At 42.8% G+C, this 18,176-nt stretch overlaps 1 long non-coding RNA gene across 2 annotated transcripts; it reads right to left on the bottom strand.

The window, feature by feature from the left end:
* Window positions 1–10,034: 10,034 nt before the first annotated feature.
* On the bottom strand, window positions 10,035–18,173 carry LOC128904329 (uncharacterized). Of its 2 annotated transcripts, XR_008464472.1 has the most exons (4): window positions 18,038–18,173; window positions 16,111–16,228; window positions 13,749–14,151; window positions 10,035–13,192 (listed from the first exon to the last, which is right to left on the bottom strand). It is a non-coding gene; the product is annotated as an uncharacterized LOC128904329 (long non-coding RNA). The 2 variants fall into 2 exon arrangements; XR_008464473.1 differs by lacking the exon at window positions 13,749–14,151.
* Window positions 18,174–18,176: the final 3 nt, after the last annotated feature.

Raw genomic sequence — 18,176 nt, 5'->3', positions numbered from 1 at the left:
GTAGCCGTAACTGGATAATAACTCTCAATTTAAATACTGGGGAGGGGGTGGGGGCAGGGTGCAGCTCTCAAAGCTGTGGCCCTGTTGTAATACGTAAATAAGAGCAGGTACATGAATTCACTCAGACTATGTAGATCCCTGCAGTGCTCCCAAGCCTGCAGCCACCTTCAGTAAATTTTAATGCAAGTCCCAAATGATGAAATATGGTAAAGTAGAAATAAAGCTGCAGGGCAAATGGCAGCTTCTATTTGGGTATTCCCAAGTCTGTAAAACTTAAGTCCAAGTAAAGAAATTCCACCGGGAGAGCATTTATTCAGTAGCTTTTCTACAACTTTCATCCCCCAGGAGAAAATGGGTCAATTTTAATATCTTGCCACTACAACCATGAACTAAATCACTGAATCATAGAACAGCCCAGGTTGGAAGGGACTTCAAAAGATCATCTGGTCTAATCTTTTCTGGGAAAGGGAGCCTGTATTCTAGCATCCTGTCCAATTGTATCTTGAAAACCGCTGGTGATGGGGACTCTATCATGTCCCTAATGTCAGTTTTCCTTGAAACAAAATGAGTGGATGCGCAGGAAAGTAGAAAACCGTGGTTATGTGAGTTCTGTCTGGGAAACCTGCTGTGTGACTGACTGATAACATGAAGTAATAATGTCATATATGTTATCACTTTGAAAATATCTTGAAACTAAACGTACCCTCCTTTAGTAGACCTTCTAGCAGGATCATTAGCTCTCTCTTGCTCTGGGTTGTGTCATCTTAGAGCAGGGGCAAGTGCTGGTTCCTAATCTGGATGCTTGATTGAAGAAGAAAAGACCGGCTTTAGCTGAAATGTGGAAGAACCAGTCTGACCCGTGTTTCGGGAAGGGATTTTGGAAAGGGGAATACCACCAATGTGGAAACAATCGCCAGGTTGGGGGAACCTACCTGGCTGGACTTGCAGAGCCACCTGTGAGGCCCTGTGTAACTTGTTTGCGCATCTCTTGCCTGATGGCTGCTTTTTGGTGGCTTTCTTCATGCAAGCATAAAGCAGAATTAAACACCGCAATGTGATCACCATCCAAACTGGACTTGGAGGTTCAAACCCACACCACTAGCAAGGATAACAGCAGTTAAAAAAATATGAATGTATTCTGCAGTTAGAGGAAATGTCGGCAAGAGAGCAGTAAGAAAAGTCTTCTGGTGTTCATATGTTTATGTCCCTTAATAACTTAACTAACTAGTTTTGTAAGGACTTTGCAAAGCTACGAAGGTAGAAGGGCATTGTATAAACTCACAGAATCATAGAATGGTTTGGGTTAGAAGATCATCTAGTTCCAACCCCCTGGCCACGGGCAGGGACACCTCCCACTAGACCAGGCTGCTCAAAGCCCCATCCAGCCTGGCCTTGAACACTTCCAGGGATGGGGCATCCACAGCTTCCCTGGGCAACCTGTTCCAGTGTCTCACCACCCTCACAGTAAAGAATTTCTTCCTAATATCTAATCCAGATCTCCCCTCTTTCAGTTTAAAACCATTACGCCTCATCGTATTGCTGCAGTTAGTTATTGAAAATTACTGTTAAATCTGTAGTATCACTTAAAGTCCCTTAAATTATATCTGTATGCACTTGCATACAGCAGCTCTACTTCGATATTTAAGCTAGAAGGTAAGAGAAAAAGGATTGTGAAAATAATGTGTATATATATATATCAGTCTATACCCACGTCTTCACAGAATTTACAAGTCCAAAACTAACAACTGCACATATGCCATCTTGGGGTTGTTATTGTTATTTCTTTGCAATTGTAATCCTCTCCTGCTAAATATCCTCTCCTGTTTATTTTCTGCCACTATCTGGAGAATCTCGCTCTCATCATTCCAGTGTCCTCCCTCTATTCCTGTGTTTTACTGCCCCAGCTTCTGGACTGGAGTCTGCAGCTACTCCCTGATCCTCATGAATGTGAATTAGGGGAACCACAGAACAGTGACTCTTTTCATAGTGGCAGATACAAAGTTAGTGTTTACTCTTCTGTGCCTGGCACAGGACTGATCTGTTTTGTGCAATTATCTTTTCTTTTCTAGTGCCAATAGTCGTGTAAAAATACTATTTGGTGTCCTCTGGGGCCTATAATGTCTCCCTTTCCCACCCAGATTTAGGGAAAAGTGAAACATAAACCAACAAAAGCTGACTGCTAGGGCTGAAAGTTGCAGAAAGCTGAGCTCCACGTCTGTACTAAGGATGCTGAGGGGTGCTAAGGTACTCTCTCCAGTACAAGAGTTTAATGCAAAGAGACACCTTTAGATTTGAAGGCAATCCTAAAAAAATCAGCTCAGCATCTTCCTCCAGAAGTGGAGCATCGGTCCTGTGTGAGACCGTATCAGGACACAACATAGACACCTGCACCAGGATTATTGTATTTCTCTACCCAAGCACCTAGAATAGGTTGCCTCCCATTTTTCTCAGACAGAAAAGCAGAAAAATAAATTAGCTTTGCCAAGCCACCTGCACTTACATTGTCCTGTCTTTAGTAAGAAACAGTCCACTTAGTAATTTTTGTAAAGACTCTTCCTAACAATGAAAGCGCTTTTATCTCTACTATGCCAGAGCAGTCTTAATTTGAAGTGTCACAGCTTGATCAAAGTTTTCAGCAGGGTTATTTTCCTGTGCCTTGTTTTCACTGCAGAGTTTGTACAAATCTTTGCACAGTTGATGATGCTGTTGTGGTTTTGCCAAGGTAGGTGGCACCAGGCACTCCAGTGCAGCTCAAGTTCATCACTGCTTGACCCCACTCAGCGGAGAGCAGTGAGATACTACCCAGCAAAATGTTCAAGCACGCAGTCCATTTTAAGCACAAGAGTAGTCCTGCTGAAGTGTTAGTAATTGAATCATAGAATGGTTTGGGTTGGAAGGGACCTTACAGATCATCAGTTCCAACCCCCTGGCCATGGGCAGGGACACCTCCCACTAGACCAGGCTGCTCAAAGCCCCATCCAGCCTGGCCTTGAACACTTCCAGGGATGGGGCGTCGACAACCTCCCTGGGCAACCTGTTCCAGTGTCTCACCACCGTCGCAGTAAAGAATTTCTTCCTGATACCTAATCTAATTCTAATATGTAATTGAGGGGCGTGCTAGTGTTGTTTAAAGTGAAGCAGACCCTGACTGGGGTTGCTGAACTGCAGCCAGCAGCTCCTCCGCGTCACCTCTAGCAGACAGGCCCTACTCGTGCAAGTCAAGTTCATTAAGCGCAGGCACAGCTGCAGGATTGAGTGAATCCATTTTATCTTTGACGAATTGTGCTTAATCTTCAAACATAAAGCAACAAATTCAGAATGATTGTATTATTACTGCTATCAGTTCAGATCCTCCCTACCCTGGCACTTATTTTCAGCATCAGAAAAAGCATTTTGGTATTCTTCAAAGGAGGTTTTAGAGAAATGAATGTGAATAGGCTATTTAAAACTGCTGCACCCAGAAACTGGGTGTAGTAAAACTCCTTTCAATTATATAGTACTAAATGAATCCAGGTTTAAAACAAACCAGTTCTCGAGGCAAAACAGGCATTTAAAGAGTGACTGTGGTTACACAGGCAGAAAGCTGAAACCATGATCGAATATTTGTCTAAAAGATACGCTCTAAGTCACATGAGAATTAGTCAGGGAAGATGTCATAATTAAATTAGACAGGAGGTGAGACTAGTTGATGGCAACAATATGTTTTGGCTTGATGGTCTGTGAACTTTGTGAACTGACCTCTTATATGAGCCTAGAAATGTATCTGAGCAAGCAGTGACTCTCACAGTGGTGTGCCTCATTTGTGAGTGACAATACTCCCATCGATATTGGTGGGGGTTATTGATACATAACAGCCATTTAACACAGAACACATAAAAGCCACCTATAACATATTTAAACAAACACTAATCACGTGGCAGACAAGTGACATGAATGTGCAATTATACAGTTTTATAAAATGCCTCATCAACTAATTAAACAATGAAAGTGATCAATATGTCAGTTTTATATCCCACTGAAAACACTGGCACCCTCAGACACCAGAAAGTGCCTTTCATGCTATGCTACTTTAGCAAGAAATCTGCCATCTCTGCAGTGTTGCTCCCTGAAGCACTGGGATTTGGGATGTGGAATGGGTTAGCCGCATTCACCCACTTTCCCGGTGCGGTATCACATCACCAGGCGACAGCAAAGTAAAGTTAATGACAAGCAGCATTATATTTATATATACCCTTAATATTTCACAAATCTTGCGTGGTTTTTCGACCAGCTTGTTATTTTCATCCAGCTATGCAAATGGACTCTGTCCTGCTACGTTAGCTCATTCTCTCCTCTGTTTTGTAGGAAAAAAAGCAAAATATTTTTCTATTATGAAGAACGGAGTTGTCGGCTGGTGCCCGTTGGCAGAAGCACAGCTTACTATCAAAGGAAGCATTCATTTGCCTTGAATTTGCCATTAGATACACACGGTTTCTTCATCTGCCAACATTAATATATTTAAAATTTATTTGGACACAGAAATAGCTAAGCAGCCTAAAGTGTTCAGACCCAAAGCAACTTGCAGGACTTTGATGGTGAGCAGAAGGGATTTCCTAACAAAAACACAGAATTACTAAATACAGTAGGATTTCCAAAGCAGTTTGCCTCAGCGGAGCTCTACAATGGTGTTAATGTCACAATAACACCACTGGAAGAATCCAAGCCATATTTCCACTACTGCTACAGGTCTGTGGCTCTGTGTCCTGAGGGACTTGCCGTTTAATTCTGCTTGCTGAGAAGACTGTTGGAATGTATTACAGCAACTCCTGAGGTAGGACTGGGACAGCAGGTCTGGGTTGTCTTCTCCTACGAGGGTGACCTGGCAGCACCAGGGGGAGAACTCGCTCTGCCCATCTTACAGTCTTCTGGTTCCACAGTACCAAAGTATTCAGTGGTGTCCTGGTTTGAGGTAAAACAGAACCAATTTTCTGATTTGTAGTTTTACTTTTTAGCTGGGCCTCTTCTAACTGACTAAAGTTGGAAATCAACAGCATTTGTTCAGAAACTGTTCACTCTCAGCGTGATAAGACCCGATTATACCAAGGAATGGTACGCACAGAGGCTCCTGCTTATACTTATTGCTATAACAACCAAGGTCAGCTAACTCCGCTGCTTGCCCTGTTAGAGGGTTGGAAGCGGAGAAGCACAGAGGGGTCCCACCTGCAGGGAGGAGCAGATGGGACAGGTGACCCAAAACTGACCAACAGGGTATCCCATCCCATATGCACCACGCTCAGTGTAAAAGCTGAGGGATCAAAGGGGCAAGGCTGCTCTGGCTCGCTCTCTTTCTTCAATGGCCGACATCTGAGGAGGACCCTGTCTGTTCGTCTGCCTTTGATCCCCATCCGAGCATTCCTGACCGTCGTTGACTCCAGTCTGGGACTTTCCCTGTGTCTGCTGGTGACGTGATCGTCATCCTGGGAGCTGGATACGATTTTGTATATATTGTATACTTTTTAAAAATTTTCTTTTATTATTATTTCTTATTTCCTTATTTATTATTATTATTTTCATTAAAGTAGTTTAGTTCTTTTTTTCTAAACTCGTAAATCTCCTAGATTTACTCGTAGATCTCTTCCTCTCGTCTCTGAGGAGAGAGCAGGGGGAGGGCCATCTGTTGTTCTGTGTGGCCAATCCGGCCAGAACCGCAACAAGTGGGGGAAGAGAAGGAGGGAAGTCCTCCCGCCCTCCTGATCCTCAAGAATTTTAGTTTGCTTCTGTGAATTATCTGCACTCTTCTAATGGTTGCAAATAGGTTTTTTCTTAGGCCTGCAGCGCTTAAAAGCAGAAGCCCCAAGTTGGCTGCCTGAATACCCCCATATTTGCACAGACAAACACTGTATTCTCTTACGTGCAAAAGCCTCCCACAGCCAAGGACCCTCTTGCATCATTTACATATATATATATATCCAGTTTTGCAAACCCTATTCCACAGCTCTTGTTCCTGATCTGCTCGGACCCACGACCTCCACCAGCAGCACCTCCTCTGCAGCGCTGCTCCCCCGGGCTCTCACACTGCAGGTACAGACGTTGCTGCCGTGAAGACAGGATGATCTATTCCACCTTTGGCCAGAGAAAACCATCGTGCACGGAACAACGCATGGGAAAGCGTGGCGACTGAATGCATACTTGTAGCATCAGAGAGACCATGTCATTGTGTTGAAGTACATAACCAACTGGCTCATGTTTCCCCATGGAACAAGTAATTTCAGATACACAGGTAATTTCAGCCTTCACCTTTTAAACAAGCTGTTTATACAGGTAAATTATTTCCTTCACATCTTCCTTTATAACGAATTCACAATTACAGCCCAATGGAAAGAGAAGTGGAAAACTCGTCATCACCTGTAACTTCAGACCTTTTTGTAGAATGCCTCCACTGAAATAGGATCATCCTCCGACTCCTCCCATCTCTTCCTTTAACAGTAGCAGCAGCTGTCCTGTATGAAAGTGAAGTAGGGAGCCACCAAAATGGACCCTGAGGCTTCAAGGCACTAGCTTGTCACCTGTAACTCCTGTGGCCCAGCCACGTGAAAGTACTTTGTTTCCCTTCTCTGTGTTCCTGGGTCTTGTATTGTTCCTGCTAAGCACAGGACGTTGGTTGTGGTTCCACCATCTCTGTGCCAGTCCTGTCCACGGCCCTACAGCATTCCCCGAGTCAGCATGTTTCCTGGCACCTCACAGGTCACCAGATAACCTCAAATCAGGATGATTCTTCCTTTTTCAACCCAAGATTTTTAGTGTCACAGCTCTTCGTGGGATATTTGCCTATATGCTCACTGGGTCTGGCAAACGCTGTTGTGCATTTGCTTTTTGTCTGTCTTTTTTAAACTCATGTCCATTGCAAACTTGAAGAATTATGCTCACACAGACATATAAGGTTCAGAAAAATAATTTGTGTGGGGAAAGAAAAGTACGTGATTAAATAATATAACAAGGAAGCCTTCAGCTGTTTAATGATGCTAATGATTAAATGTTTAATGATAAACGTTTAATGCTACCTAACTGCCACCTCAAGCTTCTGTATAAATTAATCTGCAACTATATGGCCTAATGGTACAATACCATCAGGAGTATCTACAGACCAGGGAGGACAAGTCTTCCAGATGTGCTCGTTCAATGGGAGACAAGGGGTCTGTTTGGAGGTGCATCACCGCAGACCTTTCCTGTGAAATTCCCATGAGCCTGCAAAGTCTCAAAAGTCTTGCTCCAGAAGTAAGTGAGCAGCTTACCAGAAAAATAAACACTAAAGATTTGCATGATTTGTCTTTGTAAAGCTGTACTGAGCAAACTGGGTTGAGGCCCAAGACATCAACTTAGTTTGAGAGATGTTTTATAATAATGGTATGAGGGCTGTTACTACAGGGTTAAATTAAAATATAAAACCCGAAGCGGAACACAGAGAAAATGGGTATGGGAAACTATGACAGTCCCGTTCTGTTTATCTGCAACTTCATTGTGGGTAATGACAGGTTTTTTATCTCCAGCACGAAGGATTGCTATCTTCGGCTCCAGACCTGTTCTCTGTGGCTTTAGTTTCAGGCCTGAAGAGTCTGTAAGACCCATCTCTGCAGGTGGGGATGCAGCCTCAGGCACTGGGATGCAGCCTCTGCAGGGTGCCAGCAGTGGAGGAGGGGACAGGTGCCACCCCACGCAGGGCACAGCTGCAGCAGAGCAGGCTGGTGCCCACGACAGCCCCCCTGCCCCGCATCTGCTGGCTGGATGTGCAAACTTGCCACAGGGGATGTTTTTTACCAACTAACTAAGAAACTGCTTGATATACATAATAATAGTAATAAAAATTATAACTAATATAAATAATGCCCCTGTACTCAGCACTGGTGAGGCCACACCTTGAATACTGTGTTCAGTTTTGGGCCCCTTGCTACAGGAAGGACATTGAGGTGCTGGAGCGGGTCCAGAGAAGGGCAATGAAGCTGGTGAAGCATCTAGAGCACAAGTCTTACAAGGAGTAGATGAGGGAGCTGGGGTTGTTTAGCCTGGAGAAAAGGAGGCTGAGGGGAGACCTTATCGCTCTCTGCAGCTACCTGAAAGGAGGGTGTAGCGAGGTGGGGGTCGGTCTCTTCTCCCAAGTAACTGGCGATAGGACAAGAGGAAACAGCCTCAAGTTGCACCAGGGGAGGTTTAGCAAAAGGGTTGTCAAGCGTTGGAAGAGGCTGCCCAGGGAAGTGGTGGAGTCACCATCCCTGGAGGTATTTAAAAGGTGTGAAGATGTGGTGCTGAGGGACATGGTTTAGTGGTGGACTTGGTTAACATGGTCAACGGTTGGACCTGATGATCTTAAAGGTCTTTTCCAACCTAAACGATTCTGATTCTATGGCTTCCCAAAGCGGCTCCCACTTGAACAGCCAAATGTTGTTATTTGAATGACTATAATGACCTTAATCTTACCCTTAATCTCACTTTTTATATACACAACATACATACACATAATAGCAAATTAAAAATATATACCTATCTCTCCATATATACATGCACAGAGTGTACCTACGCTGCTGTGCTTGCTCTCCAGAGGCTGTCTAACCCCGCGCTGGCAGGCAGCCTCCTCAGGGGTACGATGCAGAAGCAACTCCATGTAGTGCTCTCACTCATGGGCAGGTGGGGGATTTTGGCCAGAAACACAGAAGTGCTGTCATTTGTTACAACGTGCTTCTCAAAAACGTAATCCTAATCTCATCGGGCAACCTGGAATGCAGCAGGGCCACTCATCCCTCTCCTTAAGCATCTCCTCCCCTAAGGAGGTTTCTTGTTTCCCGCAGAACTGAAATGATGGATGCAACCCCCCCAGCCCCTCATACTGCCCTGGAGCATCACCTGTGTCAGGCTTGTGGCAGAAGTCTTACTTAAGCATTTTTTCTAGACAGAAAATGAGACCAATATTTCTATCACTACAGCTCTCCACTTCTAACAACACGAGGTTTTGCATTTTAAAAGAAAATACTTCACTGGTCAAAGCAGTAAGATGATGATTGCTTTTTATGGGTTGTGTTCTTCTGACAGTAATATGCAATTGTCCTTGACAAAGTATACTTTTTTTTCCCATTGTGTCCATGTGACTCTCTCAAAACTGGGTTACTTAGTGTAATTAAAAGAAGAACTGGCTTTAAATTAGAAATTTCTAAGGGAATAAATGATGAGGGAAAAGAAAAGGATGGCTGATTCGATTTTGTTTGTTCAGTCAGTCGAAATGGAAGCCTTCCTTTAAGAGTTTATACGATAATCCTGGTGCCCAGTCACTTCCCCTTCATATGATATTTGAAACGCAGGACTGAACAGGAGTGACAATTGAGCATGTAATTGTTGTTGTTTATCTGTTTACTTGCTCATTGCCAGTATCTGTACTGCACAGCACTTTAAGGAATACTTCGCAAAGGAAAGAAGCTATAAAATCGATGTATTTTAAGAGACCAGCAATACATTTTATATCAATAGTAAGAATTGAATGATATTATTAAAAATAGCTTATCTGTTTTTTTCATTGCTTTGAAGGCTGCTTTAGCATACAATGCTAAATGTTGTGAAGGCTGCTTTAGCATACTCCATACAATGGAGTCCTAGGATTGCTCCACTTATTCCCATGAAGTATACGTTTGGAATGCAAGTTTTCCTCCAAATTTTAGAAGTCTTAGATGAATGCACTATATTTCAGTGAAATGTTATTCTCATTTGGGCCATTAATAATTCTGACTATTTTTACTTCAGCAATAAATACGATGACTACGATATTGAAAAAATAAATTAAATTATTTTAAAATTATTATTGAGTTTCACAGCTGGCCGAGATGGTCAATCTCCTGTGAACGGGTCCTGGTGACTGCCTGAAATACAGTATGTATCTGGCCAAAGTCATGCTGGCAGGCTCCTCATCAACCTTCATGCAAAGCTGACAGAAGATGAGGAATCATTTGCGTCACTTTGTCTTGGTTTTAAAAATTGTATTTCATTTTGAAACTGAATTTGTCTGGCTTTGGGTTTCTGCTATTAGTTCTTTCCTTGTGCCTGTCCCTGCTACAGCACCGATGAGCTGACCAAAGCGTGCCCTTTCCTGTTCTCTGCCCTATTTTCAAACTACGTGCCAAATTCCAGTATCAGTTTTATCAGTGCTATACACTGAGATAAAATCATCTCTTTGCTACTTCCTTATTTGATATCCAGAAATTATCTCAGCTCTTTTGCTGCAGTCATACACTGAGATACTTGTTAGGTTTTGACCCTCATATTCTTTACACTGCCTAAGAGTTATGACTTTCATATCCTTTACAATGTTCCTACTTTCCAGGGGATAGTTTCTCATACAGTTCTTGCTGGCTGCCTTATTCTTATCACCATTTATCACACTGATAGTGACACATCACTTCAAGTTTGATCAACACTGATTTTATATTTACTTTCCAGGCCATTTAGGAAACCCAAAGAGCCCCAAAGGAAACATCAGTTTTCAAAGATAATTGTCTCACTGACAGCTGCTTTGAACTGGTTATCCAGTTCTCGACGGTCTGAATCTGCGCTTTATTGCATTACGATGTAATTTTTTTCTGATCATTAGCATGCAGTGCTAAGTAAAGCACCTTAACAAAATTAGTACAGCTATGACATTATCTTCTACCAGCCAAGCCTGTAATCTCATCTCAGGTTTCTCTGCTGAGACCTGTTTTTCCATTTGACTTTGTTGACTGGCACACATAATATTCAAATACTTCATTTAATTGTTAGCCGTTCTTTTGCGTCATTACTTTTCTTCTTATCATCACCAGCTCCTCCCCACAGCTGAAGGTCTGAATGCCACGGTGAGGAGGGGTGAGTTGAGGTCCGTGCGTGTACAGAAGGCCATACAAGCCTATGCGCAACAGGCAATTATGATTACCAAAGAGTCGGTCTGTGAACCGCCTGGTTGCTGTTATAATGGATGATGATTTGAATGAAGATGCATAGTTGATTAAGTAAGCTTTCCATGATCCAAAACAGACTGGTTTTGCTCACAGAAGCTCATTCCCTTCCTCACCCGTGCAATTATTGCTGTTTAACTGCAGCTCAGTAGCAGTGAAACAGGTGGTCTTCAGGATGTCCCTGAGGAACTCTGGTAGCACCCACGCTTCCTTTCCATGTTCTCGTTCCCACTATAGGACTTCTCGGAGAATTTACTGGCTGATCAGCCAGGAAGTAAAAAACCTTTCTTTCGTTATTACTGCGGTGACTGACCCGCGGTCAGCACACTGCAAGATCTCACTGGGGATCAGCTTGCACATCGCTCTCACTCAAGGCAGAGTCTGAGGGAACCTACAGACTTCCCCATCTTCTGCTGCACCACACAGCAGCAAGTTACTCTGGTGGGAAGTTTCCCCCTTTATACATCCCATGAAGTAAACACAGACCTGCCAGTAGCTGCACTGGCCTTTTATATTCAAGAACATTGGCATGATTGTCTAAACAAGGCTTGCCAGGGACTGATACTCGTCTAGGTCATTTATGACTGCATGGGTCCCATTTTCACTTTTTAAATTTGGACGTAATCTTACCAGTTCTGCCTTCCTCTGGAATTTCCCTGGTTTGCCAGCATGTGTTTAAAATGCGCACTTCTGCCTTTTTTTTGTTTTTCATTCGTAACACTGTTATAGCGTATATCTAGTAAACAGACTTTTGGGGGAGGGAGGCACTGACTTTTTTAACTATGACATTTTAAAACCTATTAACTTTATAAAGCAGTGGGTTTACCCTCTACTGTTTCACTGCCCTGCTCATATTCTGCTTGTCATTATCCTAAATGACTACCAATTGCTTTCTACTTCCTCTGTCTTCCCTCTCTTTTTTAAAATTTAATTTCTCCTCCTGCTCATCCAGGTAGAGCACTTAGTGAGAGTAACCTCTTTATATTTTTTTTTAAATCAGGGATTTGTGATTTTTCTAGCTTTACAAGCTCTTTTTAGAGGAGTCCCAATTATGATTTCCACGTTTCTTTGTAAGCAAGAAGTTTTCTTCCTTTGTGAAATCAGCTCCTTTAGCTCGTACTAACTGATAATGTTCTTCTTCTGCCCATATTTATGTCACTGATGCCTAGGAAACCACCTCCAATGCCACAATTCTTTTTAAGCATTAAGTCCGAAGCAGGACTGCCTCATGCTGTGTGCTCCACAGATGAGGCACTCCTGAAATTCAGCTGACAGTTTGTATCTGGTCTCCAGGTCCTCCAATACAGACTTTCTAAGCAGATGACTGTCATGCCATTTCCTCTCCTCCTCCTCAACCATACGGGCAGAATACAGACAAGTTTCTATGAAGAAATTAAAACTCGTGCTCCGGTTTGAGTGTTGGTCTTTTATTGACCTCCAGCAATGTCCCTTTCTTGGGTTTTTGCAAGTTAAAATAATGCATTCAAGGTTCTCTAATAATAATGTCTAAGTTGGTAATAATGCTGATACAAGCTACAAAAACAAGTTTTTGTCTGAAAAAGTCTGCACTTTTTCACTACCTTTATGCTTATTAAATAGATTGTATCATTTTTATATTCCAAATTGTCCATGTCCATCCTTCAGAAATGCTATTGATAGAACATTTCTTCTCATTAGTGATTTTTTTTATCCCTCTTGCTCATTTCTTGCTGTTAATGTAAGTACAAAACATGCCTCTGTAATGTATTTATTCTCAGTAGCCTCTTCTGATGTCACCTTAGTTGCCAACCAGGAGGACTAATCCTCATAACGGAAACCTTCAGACCACCTGTTGGAATGTGGACAAATGCTCCACAAAGTCATTTGTAGCAGCTGAGGACCCACCAATCCATACTGTGCACCTTCTTCTGGGGCCTCTCCCCAGAAGCAAGGCGCTGCCACTGGCTCTACGCTGTCCCTGAGTCCCAGCAGCCAAACCCCCCAGAGCAGGGCTGCTCTCAGGGTCCCCCCCCCAGGGCTGAAGAGTGGGATCACGGATTAACAGCGAAAGGCGTTACCAGCACCATTTGTCTCTTCCTCATTGCTTTGAGAGTCTACGTAGCTTCCACGGGATGCCAATCAATTTGCTCCAATGCATCAACAAAGAGAAACTTCTGTATCTTACAGTCCTGGGAAATCTTGCTGTTATATGCTGCATTTCTGTCCCAAAATAAGTAGCGTGACAGATACTGTCTTCATGGTCTTTTCTGCAAATTTGGAATAATTAAAATTCACATTAAAGGCCTATGGGAAATTAAATGGTGTGTGAGAATAGTTACAGTCAGTCAAATTTGGGAATACCTGGACTGAAGCTATGCCATTCTGACAAAAGGCATTCTTGTGGATGATAACCTTTGCCTCATGTACATATTTTAAATCCTAAATATTTTATTTCCTATAACAAATATGGCACCTCCACACATAATTTTGAGTAATGTTGCAGAGGACACAAGAATTATTATCATAATTATTATCACTTAATTATTAATACAGCAAGAACTGCAATGACTTAGATGGGTGACTTTAAAAACATACACTAATCAGTCAAGCGTATTTAATGTAATGGCCAAATTTTCCAAAACTGAGGCAGCTGGAGGGAGAAAACATTTTAGGCATGAATATGAGAGCAAGAACTTAAAAGGGGGGACAAACTAAGGAAAAAGTTGTACTTCCTCCTCATTCTTAGCCTACATCATTATTCCCTCTCCTTTTCTACTTTTCCCAGGGAATGGCAGCACTGCTGTAAATTAAGAAAGCATTTACCTGACTGCTTCTTTTGAGTCCTTCCTTTTTCTTTCTTTCTTTTTTTTCTGGATCTCCAGCATCTCTCTTTCTCTGAGCTTGCTGTGAGCATGCTGATGCATCTATGCATCACTCTGCCTTGCCCTCAGTTTCACTCATGCTTTCACGCCGGTGTTCCTTTACTAAAGGGTTTGAGGGATGTTCATTCAAGGAGAGCAGGAGAAGAAGAAACACTGAACAGAATATTGAGAGCCTCAACGGAGCCTTTGCTCCTGCGAGTGAAAACACCGAGAGCAGGGTGTGGATGAATGGTGGAGCCAGCAGGCTGCTTGCTGTTCTCAGCACACCTCCAGGATGCGGCTTGTCAGTGAGGGGATCTATCAGGCTTGCGTGGGGATGGTATTCGCCACAGCCATATGTGTCGCTGTGTATGTATGAAAAAGATAATGCAAAGTGGCAAAGGATTCACAAGTGCTTATCCCAGGGGGAAATTACATTTACAGCCAACTCCTCTTCAATGTGGAGCACTGAACTTTTAAAAAATAATCACCTTTTTTTTTAAAGAAAAAATAACAGTTGTCCCTTGCTGGCATTGTTTCTTAGCTAGAAATCAGATTCTACGTTTTACTTGTTTCTACAAATTAGAAACAAATTTCATGCTGCACAAAGCCTCCAAGCAAATTAATGAACCTGTCAAGTACATCCCATGGGTGTGCAGAGGCTCTCAGCAGTGAGAAAGTGGATAAAACATGTTCAGAAAAGCCCCTCTGGCTCAATGTTCTTTCTGAATTATTTGTTCTTTCCTCTTCAGGTTCATATGCTTTGCTCTTCATCTTTATTTTTCATCTTCAAAACCTCAATAGTCATCTTTCTTTTTGGAGCAGACCACACCTTTTTACTACATTGACATTTCTTAACATGTGCTTACTGAATTATAATTTAAGCAACGCAAAGTATTGATCTCACCCTAGATAAATATACCTACTGCATTTTTGATGGATAGGTTGATGTTACCTGTTATTGCCATTAGGTAGAATAGCATTTACTGTCCCTCCGTCTAGACTGGATGTTTGTATCAGTCATGCTAGAAGCACAAATACACACATTTCATTCTGAGCATCTCCCTTTACTGCCAGAACCGAAACTGTATTACCAACTTAATTTTAAATGGTTTTTATTTTTGTTATTGTTGTTGTTTTTCCCTGCTCTAATTTCTTGCTTTCATGGACATATATGTAGTTTCAAGGACCCATTTAGGTTGCCCAGAGAAGTTGTGGATGCCCCATCCCTGGAAGTGTTCAAGGCCAGGCTGGATGGGGCTTTGAGCAGCCTGGTCTAGTGGGGAGTGTCCCTGCCCATGGCAGGGGGGTTGGAACTAAATGATCTTTAGGGTCCCTTCTAACTCAAACCATTCTATGATGCTATGATCTTATATAAAACTGTACATTATTTGGCTGAGATTTCATACTATCTTTCTTTTCCAAGCAAATCTGGTAAAATCAGAGCATTTTACCGCAACTAAGACAAATTATGCTCAGAAATATTCTCCAAGGGAAAAAATGCAAAAATAAGACTGACATTATCTGCAAAACAACTGGCACCTTTATAATTTACAGGAAACTCATAATTGGCCTAGAAATTGGGTTGCATGTTGTCAATGGCATGGGAGGTGTTCATGCTGTTGTAGGTTTGACCAACTACAGGATACCCTCTGTACAGTTACTACGTGCACTTAAGTTTACACTGGAATTGTGACATCTAATATTTTCATAAAGCAAGCCAAAAGAAGCACATGATTTTCATTTTCAGAGATGCCACTGCCTGTGAAGTAAAAGGCTCAAGTAAAGTCTTACTAAGAATGATAAAAGGTAATGGCAATGGATACAATGGTGCAATTTGTTTTGGTATAATAACGTACAGGGTATTGTAGTTTCTTTGTGAAATAGAAAATACGTCTCAAAAGGCATTTTTCATGCAGATGTAATCACCAACATAGTTAAAACAGAAGGTTTGCAAAAGCTGTGTAAAAAGGGGAAGCACGCCAAATTAAATGAGAGGCATTCTCTTCTCAAACATGCTGAAATAAAATAAACATATCCCAAATTAAATTAACACTATTAAAATAAAGTGACCTGATAACTATCACAGACAGTTAAACTTGCAGATTTTAATAAGTCATGCATATCAGATTACACTGAAATGTGACACTTTAGGTAGCTCTGACAGAATTTTCTGTCCTCAGCCAGTTCAGCCTTTAATTTCATTTAGCACTGGTAGCTAAAATTTTGGAAGGTACGGGATTTCTCATACACGAAAACCAGTAATCACAGGTTCTAGACACAAGAGAGGAAAACAGAAATGATGGAATACAGTAGTCACTCACAGCAGCCTACTCTCAGTGGGATGATGCATCTTCTAACTCTGCACCATGGAAGAGGACTCCACCGAAATACAGTCTGCCAGAATTGAGCTTCAGTTGGTGTTTTACACTTTGCTGTGCCCTGTTTTAGGAAAACAATGCTTACAGTTACGCTGTCAGGCCCATTCAGCACATGGGCTTCACACAGGGTGTCTCTCCTGTAGCCCTTTACAAAGCTTCAGCTGTCTCACTGGAAGATAGCCTGTATGTCCATCACAGTGTTCAGTATAATAATACACTTAAGACTGATGAACAATCACCCATGCAGAAAGTACCCTTTTAACCAATAAGATATAACTGATATGTGGATCGTTTCTATTCAAATGAGAACTGAAAAGTACATATCAGGTGTATTCTGCAGTATAATCCTGTGCATTTATAAAGAACGTACACAGAACCTGCTTTTGCTGAAAGCAGTAAAAAGCTACAAGAACAGGAAGGCTTCTTGCTAGCTGTTTTCAAGACAGCCTTCCACACAGCCCTATGTCTCAGCAGATGCATTTGCCAGCAGTTACCCAGGAAAGCCTTGACTTGCCGGGCCCTGCAAGCAGCTTGTGCTCATAAGCATTGATTTCCATTGTCTCTGGCAACCTTAATCCAAACCTGAACTTACCTCCTTCTAGTCAGCCTGAAAGAATAATAACACGTTGGTCAGTTTCACTGCCTGTACACAGAAGGCACGATTGACAAGCCAGCATTGCTTTCCAGCAAGACAGTATTTTTATAGCAACTTTCTGAAACCACTTATGTGCTAATAAAACCAGCAATTTATTTAAAGAAAAGACACTCCTGAAGATTGTGTCTGCATTGATTTTTTACCTTGTCCTATTTCCTCTATTTACATCTGGATAAAATAAAAAGGTTTATTTTATTTACATCTGGAGAAAATAAAAAACAATCCATTTTGTATGTGAATGTAATGCTGTTCATAATGAGGCGTCTTGCTTCAGGAAATTTGATCTTTGTTCTCCTGGATGCATTCTCTGTTCTTTCCTCTATTCTTTCTCACACAACAGAGCATTAATACTATGTGTCAGAGACAAAGGAAATTGCACTATGATGCCTTTTCATAAGCCTTGTTTTTCTTACCGCTAAATGATCATCAGAGAGAAGTTACGCTGCTGTAGTTTGGATTGGTTTGTGAGGATTGCTTTTAATTATGGAATGATACCCAGTGTTACAAGGCAGTTACCTAGCTCTTGAGCCTATGCAACACTACCAGACCCCTACGACCTAGGAAGAACATTTTTCTTGTGCCTTTTTCATTGCCTGCTCTCACATCAGAGTTTTAAAGCATTTTATTACGGACTGTTTTTTCACAAACATTTAGAGGCTCATATAACTTAGTTCACATGGGTAGGGGCCACTGAAGTTGGATCAAAACCTGTGTTTATTGTCTGTTAGAGGCTTCGGTCTCCTCCTCACAGGGAGATGTTTGGTAGGTACATCTGCTGCATTCGAAAGCCTTAACAGGACATCTGAAAGCAAATTCATACGGGTATATAAATCTTGCATGGGTTTCCATCTCTGACGACGGTTTGTTTCTAGATATGGTAAAGCTATTTGTTGCGCTGGGGCCTGGAGCGTCGCCCCCTCAGCGGTCTGCCTCAGTGCTCCCCTTCATTACGCGCTTTGGGGACAGGCGGCTATTTTTAGAAACGGCGCGGTGACAGGCCTGAGGAGGAGCTCCCTCCCACCCCACGGCGCACCTCGCCTTCGCCTGAGCCGTCCTTCCGGCTGCCCTTTACGGGCGATGGAAAAATCCAGCCGCTGTCGGGAGGCGATCCACCCGTGCAGCCGAGCCTGCCCCGGAGCGAGGAGGCCACCGCCCGCAGGGCCGGGCCAGGGGCCGCCGGCGCCGGCAGAGCCGCCGACAAGCACGTACACTTACTCACACCGCGGCTCCCGTGCCCGTGCGGGCACTCACGCAGGAACACACCGCTCCCAGCGCGGCGGAGCCGCTGCGAAGGCACTTCGGCCCGCCCCGGCGGGCACCGCCCCCTGAGCCGCTGAGGGGAAGGGGGCGGGAC

This window comes from Rissa tridactyla, chromosome 1 (genome assembly GCF_028500815.1).
Source record: "Rissa tridactyla isolate bRisTri1 chromosome 1, bRisTri1.patW.cur.20221130, whole genome shotgun sequence".
NCBI lineage: Eukaryota > Metazoa > Chordata > Aves > Charadriiformes > Laridae > Rissa > Rissa tridactyla.
Note: the sequence above shows the minus strand (reverse complement) of the source record. Positions and strands in the feature narration are given on the sequence as shown.